The 8639-nt window shown below is 33.8% G+C and overlaps 2 pseudogenes; both read right to left on the bottom strand.

The window, feature by feature from the left end:
* Nucleotides 1–1342: 1342 nt before the first annotated feature.
* On the bottom strand, nucleotides 1343–3768 carry LOC18028300 (annotated as a pseudogene).
* A 1364-nt stretch (nucleotides 3769–5132) lies between these two features.
* On the bottom strand, nucleotides 5133–7031 carry LOC18028299 (annotated as a pseudogene).
* Between the last annotated feature and the right edge of the window lie 1608 nt (nucleotides 7032–8639).

Raw genomic sequence — 8639 nt, 5'->3', positions numbered from 1 at the left:
TATATGCATGATGTAGCTATTACTAGGAGACAGAAAGATTAATTAGAAACAAATAAAATATTGGGGTTGTTGTCTGAAAATAAAATCCTAGTTGATTTCCATTTGGTCAACTAAAATTATTTTTCCTCTAACACCTCAATGGAAACAAAATAAAATATAAAAGATTGTTTTCCCTCTTGGCATGTATTTACCAAATAAAATTTCTTTTCTCTACAAAAAAAAAGAGGTGAAAAATAAAAACTAATATTACAAATAATTCTTTAATTGCATAAGAAATAAAAAAATGTATGTTGTCTTGAATACATTTTATGAAAATAAAAATATCGGAAGATGATAAAATTATACATTTGAGAAAAAAAAAAGCGCAACAAACATTTTAGTACAACAATATTTTTTTAAAAACTAAATACTTCTACTTATACCTCCGAAACTGTTTAGGTATTAAATTTACAAATAAATTTAGTGAGAAATGTAACTTCTGAATAGTTGCAGCGAATTATAAAATACATTATTCTTAGATATATGAACAAAGATATCTACATCTTCTTCTCATACATGCATCAAGGAGATTTTTGCTTAAATTAGTAGAATGATATATTAAACACGTATATATAGTATATATATATATTTTAAAATATATATTTATCTATAAATTGAATTATTTTATAGTCAATATGATCCTCTAATTAGGAAAATGGCAGATTGTATAACTTGGTACAGGTCCATGCATGCCTTTTCCCATAGGCTATATTTTCCGTAACATTGGTTGAGTTGGTAAAGGGTTTCAGTTCTCTGGTTAAGGGTTTCTACGAGATTTTGTGTTCATGAATTCAAATCTTGTAATAGTAATTTTAACTTTCAAATCATGATTCAACTCTTTATAACTCCATTACTTACGAAAGCAATCCTAAGTAACTTAGTGTGTTTGTCCTCCTTTAGTTTTAGATTAGTGACTCAATTTTGCATTTATATGTTTTTTCTACCATTTTGTTTTTCTTTTGCGAGGTGTTTTACGCTTCAATATGTTTTACAATGACTAATTCATTTTAGCACAATTAAAATGTTCAATACCTTTCTTTTTATTCTATGCCAAACTATCACGGTATTACCTAGTTTTTTAAAGCTCTAGATTTCATAATCCCTATTGTAAAAAGCATCGACCAAGACAAGAACTTGGCAATGCGATAGTATTTCAACAAGACATGCAGATAATATGAAAACTGATAAAAATTAGATCCCAAACGTCTTAAACATAAAAAAAAAAAAGGAATACCAAAGGCGGTTCTTGAAACAACATATATAACAGGTTTTCTCTTTTTATTACGATTGACTGGATTGAACATCATACCATTACGATATCGAGCTCTATGTGGCCTTTTGGAAGTTCGTTTAGGTTGGCCACTGCCCCCTCTATCTCCAACTTGTCACTTGGAGAAAACGACGATGGTTTGATTAGCATAGTCTTGCCTACCATCCCTTGTGTTATCAAACGCGAGGCTAACGTAAACTCTTCTTTTGAACCGCTAAAGTTAGACAGCCTTACAGTATATGCACTGAAGTTAGCATGAGAAAACGGTTTTGTCTCTTCCCAAAACTGCTTCTGTGTTCTTGCAATAGAAGTCTCAACTTTCCTCGGAGAATTGCTTTTCTATATATGCAAAAGAAAATGGAAAAAAAGTCAATGTATCGGACATCTAGATAACTATAGGTATGTATATATAGCTTAAACGTTATGAAAAACACGAACATGGACTATTATGTATATCCATCCAATTATTATTCAAAACATGAAATATGAAATGAACGTACCTTGAATAAGATCTCAAGTTCTTCCATTTCTCTAGGACATGCAGCTAAGATTTCATGTAGCATCTCAACTTCTTTTGTATTTGCCAAGTCTACACTTACTGACATCGATGCAAATTCACTCAAAAAGTCACGTGATCTCCTCATCAAGAATTCATGTCCAATGCTTTTTTTCTCCTTATATTCATAATTAATGTGTCAAAGATGTCAAATTAAGTATAGATTAGCTAAATACAATTGAATGCAAAGAAATAAATACCTGATCGGGGCATGATATACTATAGCTGGTGTGAGCATATAATGTAGTCCAATAGTTTCTGTAAAACTGTAGTCTTGGACTCGCAATGACGACCTTCTCTTTCTCACACAAGAGATTTCCGATGGTGAGGATGTCAAGATTTGGTGAAGACACTTCAATGGCATCAATATTATAACAGGATAGATACAAGAACTTCAAGTTGCGGTTCCCAATTTTCAGAAGACCTCTTCCTTTGTGGCAATTGATATCAACTACAAGCACTTCAAGAGAAGGGCAAGACACGAGGACTACGTTAAAGACTCCAACCCCGGCCGAAATGCCAGTGAGTTCTAGCTTCTTTATATTCCAGCAGTTGTCGAAAGCATGTGAGGTTTCTATGTTATACCGACTTAAAGTCAGTGAATCTAGGCATGGATGGGAAAATGATTCTGGAGGCAAGTCGAGTGTGATGGTAGGGTTTGGTCTAAAAGGGCATATAAAGTTTTTAAGTGTGAGATGCTTGATGTGTTTCACATGAATCAATGACCGAATCCAAGCCTCGACCATCCCGTCTTCACATTGATATGGGTAATAAATGATTGTGCATTTTTCCAAATGGCCATGGTGATCGTTTATAACCTACAAGGACAACTAATGATTTAGGACATGTATGTTTCTATGTCGCAAAAACAAACATAAAAATTGATATATGTAATTCGTATATATATATATATATATATCCAAAAAAGTTGTAGGGAGACACAAATGTTAAATTGTTAAATACTAAATCAAACATGCAAACTATAATTTCATACAAAAATGTAAAGAATATATTTTGTATGCAAGTAATTCTATGTGGAACAAGGCAACAGATTTATGCTTCCCTACAATTCCTGTTCACAAAATAATAAATTCATGACCTATATTCATTTCAAATACATTTTTCTTTTTTTGTCAATATGGAAATTCCATATCTTGTTTACATCTATCAAAACCAGGATCAGCCTTTGATAAGTCATTATTTCCAATGGAAATCGAACTCACTGATCTTAAAACATTGATTATAAATAGTTTTTGAAAAGTTGAGTTTTCTGCTCTAAATACTGTTAACAATTATCTTTCACATTGTAAATTCAAAATATAATCCAATAAATACATTACAATAACAACACCAAACTTGTTAAATATCTCAAATAATTTGGAACCTCTTTTTTTTTAAAAAGTCATGTACTTTGATAGCAAACTATAGAAAATGTATTCATGGATTATCTAGGTTTTGCTTTTGCACTTAGAACAACCAAGAGTAACCTAATTTATAGAATTCATGGGTTATCTTAGAGTTTTGCAACATAACAACAACCTAGATCATCAGTTTATAGATCAGACCTATTTTTTTTATCCAAAAAGCCGTATATATGAAAAACTAATGAGAAAATGAAATGGACCTTGGTCATTGATCTAGCAGCATGATGATCAGTAGAATGGTACCAAAGAGGTCTGATTACGGCCAACTTTCGTAGGTCGAAGAATAGACGAGACACATCCTTCCACACATGCACCCATCAATTTGATAGAACACTTGTCCTCATGGCTTCTTTGAGGGATAATCTTGATAAGATCTTAGCCAATAAATCGTTTGGGAGTTTGCTGATGCGATCATCGGTATTGATCGCATCAACAATACTTTTTTCTTGTGCATCAGATGTTAAAGGTGATCTCTTCATGGATAGGCTCGATGAAAAGAAGTTTGGAATCTTTTGTGAAGAACAGAGACACGAAAAAGAGAAAATACTTTTTGATTTGAGGTTCTTCACGTACTTATAAAGTATAAAGCGATATGAGGATGGAGGTTTATATGTACTTGATGTAGTTAATTACGAGGAGACACAAAAAGATTAATTAGAGATAAATACAATGTTTGGGGTTGTTGTCTTCAGCTGGTAGATTTCAAATTATTTTCCTTTAGCACCCAATGAAAACAAAATAAAATATAATAAATGCTTTCTTTCTTGACAGATTTGTTACCAAATAAAAATTGTTGTCTCTGCAAAAATCCCAAAATATATATGCAAAATAAACTAATATTGCAAATAATTCATTAATAGAATTATGTGGCTCTGATTACATTAATTGTATGAAAATAAAAAGATCAAAAGATGAAAAAAAATACACTTAGAGAAAGAAAATCCTAGTGTTTATAGAAAAAAAAATCCAACAAATTTTTTTTAATAACTATAATTATAAAACTGTTTTTAGTATTGAATCTTCGAATAAATTTAGCGACAAATGTCAATCTTGAATATTTATAGGGAGTAACAATATACATAATTTCTTAGAACCAAGTTTTCTTCTCATACATGCATCAAGGAGATTTATTACTTAAATCATAATGATATATATACATATACATATATATATATTCCTTAAATGGATATTTTGTAAAATTTTAGAGTTAATTAGCAAAATAGCAATATGACGTCCGCCTTAACCCGATAATAAAATTTGGTGTTGCTGGGAGACCTATTCCGAACCTGTAGTCCGATTAGGCCGATATGGTCGTACGCTCAAGAAAACCACAACTTAAATGGCAGTTTTATATATAAAAAAAATAAAAATCTAATAATGCCCAAAAACGCTAAAACCACGCTAAGTCTTCATACCACAATCACGTTTAGACCAGCCTCTGTATTGTTCGGACTGTAACATGGTATCGTTTATTTGATTTTTTTTTGCAACAATGAGTTAAGAAAAAGAAAGGAGAAATAATTTGTTTTGGCTATACGATGAGAGGGAGGCAAGAAATTGTTATATAGCAAAAAGGTAGAGAAGCATTTTGGAAACCTATTAAGTGAGCTCAACAAAGTCGAGCTGAGAAGAAGATAACTTTGAACCTGAGCTAATTCTCTAAAGTAATGATCATAAAAGCAAGATCTTAGATTCATGGAGTCATACAACAACTTGGTTCTTTCAAAGCGAATAATGAAGCAATGATGTAAGAAGACCCAGCTCGTGGAAGGAATGTTCACAAAGGATTCTACTTTCTACCTCATCAACTAATCCGCAAACTACTCAACCACAGGTCCCCGGAGATTCAGACAAATCGTATCTATTGACTGCAACCGTTGAGCGAGTCCCATTGATTTTGACGTTCAAGCAGCTAAGCCTCTTCTTCTCCTGTCAGTCTCTATCAAGGTCCTTGAAATATTGAAGGTTTTTACTTGCGGTTACCAACAGGAGCAAAGACTGGAAGCTGGTTTGAGGCTGAGTCTCTTCTGAATCTAGCTTCTCGAGGCAATGTCAATGTCATTCTCTCTTGTCCCTCTCTTCCCGAGTCTCCTTCATGTCTAAGGCTATCTCTGTTCGGAATATTCACCAGAGGACCCCCAAAGAAGATTGAGTCACCTGTATACGTAAGTCTCTCTCCTTGCTGCAATGGAGGAGGAGCCTTACCAGATGAAGGTGGAAGAACAACGGGTCTTGGATTCTGAGTGTTACCCATGTGTGAGATAGGAAGTGGCTGGTTCTGTGAGAACAATCTGGTTCTTGCCTCAGATGTTGTTGCAGGAACTGATACATACCTACCTGCTTCTTGGTCCCAAACAACTGATGTTCTTCTCACATCTCTCAGAAGAGAAGGTGAAGGAGCAGTGTGAAGCAATGGATCGGGGTTGTTTCCTTTCTGCATTATCTTTGCATCAAAGGTTGAGTGGATCATGTGGTTGGTCGCAAGAGGTGGACGAGGAGCATTTGATGATGCCGGTGCAGTGAAGCGGTGGCCAGCTGTATGAGACTGAGGGAGAGGAATAAGCGTGACGGCCTCGTGAACATGGCTTGGACTACTGAAACTGCTCATACTGTGTGTCCCTGTCTCGTACTCGTCCCTGCTACCTTGGCTTTGAGCAAAAGAGTTTCTAGAAAGAGACAACCTTGGATCATTGTTTCTCATTTCTTTACTCAACACAGCTCCATTAGCATATGTGCTTACACTGCTGATGACACTGATGTTGCCACTGGAACTAAGTTCATCGTCTTGTCCATGACGGTTTTCTATCGGTCTTAAGACAGACGAGGATGCTCTGGCTCTGGCTGCTGCCCTTGTAGCTTCATTTGAATTCAGCTTTGGGAGTTTCCAAGCACTGATTTTGACAGGTACTCTTTGGGATCTTGTTACCCCTCTCTGCTGATTCAGCTGCATCTGGATCTATGGTCGATGGGACCATTCCAGGGTCCAAATTAGGAATTACTTCATCCTGCAACAACAAGTAACAAGTATCAAAGCAGCATATCACATTGAATAGAAACTCGGTGAAAACTGTTTAAAAATTCATACTTGATAATCAACAAACACTCTAGGAGGAGTGCACCAGGCTTCCTTGTATGGTAGACCAAGAAAGCTTCCACCACTACAACCGATCGTGGCAGATCCAGAGGGAGAATACAGCACGTTAGGCATTTCCTCATCGATCGAAGCTCCAGCTGGCGCCTCGCTCATTGCTCTCATTGCCACAACATACTCATAAGTGTTAATGCCCTGTTGGTATTAAACAAATATAAAATGAGCTCACAGTCACACTCCTTAGAACATGCGAGCAGAACCAACTACAAATTAGACAACCATACAGTATATGCAGTGAATTTAGCGTCAGATAACAGTTTTTTTACTTCCCAAAACTTCTTTCTGTGTTCTTCCGGTAGAAGTTTCAACTTCTTCCCTTGGAGCATTGACAATAAGGTAACACTATGTAATTGTCCCAACCTTTCAGAGACTACCCTAGATATATCTAAAGCATATGATATTGACAGGCTTGTGAAATCCTTCTCTAGCTGGAGTAATTCATGCTTGCCGCTTAAAGACTGACAATCTTGTTTTGGTCATCGGATGATCCAAAGGTAAAGGCTAATATTGAAATCAGGGCACTTGAGTTGTTACTTTTGCTCCCAGGTTCAAAAACATTCCAACTCTGTATAGAGCCATGCCTTCTCCCATAGTGGACAAAAAGGTAAGAGTTTTAGTCTACATTTTCGGTAACAATGTTTGTTAAGTTGGTTGAGTAATTCGTTGGTTAAGGGTTTCTATGAGACTTTGTGTTCACGAGTTCAAATCTTGTCATGGTACATTTTTTCTTTCAAATCAAGATCTAACTCTTTGGAACTTCATTACTTATGAAACGAATACAATCCTAAGTAACTTAATATGTTTGTCCTCCTTTAATTTTAAATTTAGTGACTAAATTTTGCTTGTCATTAAGTTATTAAAATTGTATATGTTTGTCCTACCGTTTTCTTTTTATTTTTTAATGGTGTTTGACACTTCGATATGTTTTAGAATGACTAATGCATTTTGGTTTATACGAGTTTATATATATATATCCACAAATTCTTTATTTTTCTATACCATTTTATATGTTTTGATACTTAAATATGTTTTGAATTAAGAATTCATTTTACCACAATTAAAATGTTCTTGAAATTTTTATCTTATGCTTTACTATTACTACCTAGCATTTTTTTATTTTACTCCTGATTTCACAATCCCTTGACAATGAAATAGTAAATCAACAAGACATTCATATAATATGAATATTGATACAAATAGATCCCAAACATCTCAAACATAAAAACAATACCAACGGTAATTCTTCAAACCAAATATCGAATTTCCAACTTATCATAACAAGAAAAAAACCAAACAGACAAAAAGATTGCAAATGGTTTTCTCTTTCAAACATTAATTTCATCAGAACATCATGATTTCGGGATCCAAATCCACCCATCGAATTGATAGAACTTTTATACTCACGGCTTCTTTGATGGGCAATCTCAAGTGATCTCTCCATGGATTGGATCGCAAAAGAAGGAGAGGGTTTCCTTTGTGAAGGAAAAAGACACGAAAAAGAGATATGATACTTTGCTGACTTGACGTTCTTGAGATGAGGATACCAAGAGCCAATAGCTCAATTGGTAAAGATTTGTGGCAAAGATTAGAGATTACTGGTTCAAGTGGATTTTGTGACGAAACTAATATAACATGTTATGGTTTCGGATCAAGAGTGATTATGGACTTCGGCCCAGAACCTCCTGGTAATTCCAAAAAAAAAAAAAATGAGGATATAGGTTTATATATGCTTGAAGTAGCTAATTATGAGGAGACCAGAACCCTCGTTATTACAAGTTAATTATCATTTGGTCGATTTAAAATTATATTCTTTGAAAACCAATGAAAACAAATTAAAATGGTAAAATGTTTTCCATTTTGACATAGTATTGACCAAAAAAATTTTTGTTTTGATGCAAAATAATAAATAGATGTGTAAAATAAAACCTAATGTTGCAAATAATTCATTAAGTGGATAAGATTACAAAATTCTATGGTTCTGATTACATTACTTATATGAAAATAAAACAACAAAAGATAAACTAAACAAAAATATACTTGAGATAAAGAAGAAAAAAGAGCAAAAAGCATTTCTTAGAAAGAAATCCAATAAAATTTAATTTTTAACAATAAAATTATTAGTACATACAATTTTAGTAATGAAATTACTAATAAATTTAGTGACAAATGTCACTTTTAAAAATTGTAGAGAATAATAAG

Source organism: Eutrema salsugineum, unplaced genomic scaffold (genome assembly GCF_000478725.1).
Source record: "Eutrema salsugineum unplaced genomic scaffold, Eutsalg1_0 scaffold_1, whole genome shotgun sequence".
NCBI lineage: Eukaryota > Viridiplantae > Streptophyta > Magnoliopsida > Brassicales > Brassicaceae > Eutrema > Eutrema salsugineum.
Note: the sequence above shows the minus strand (reverse complement) of the source record. Positions and strands in the feature narration are given on the sequence as shown.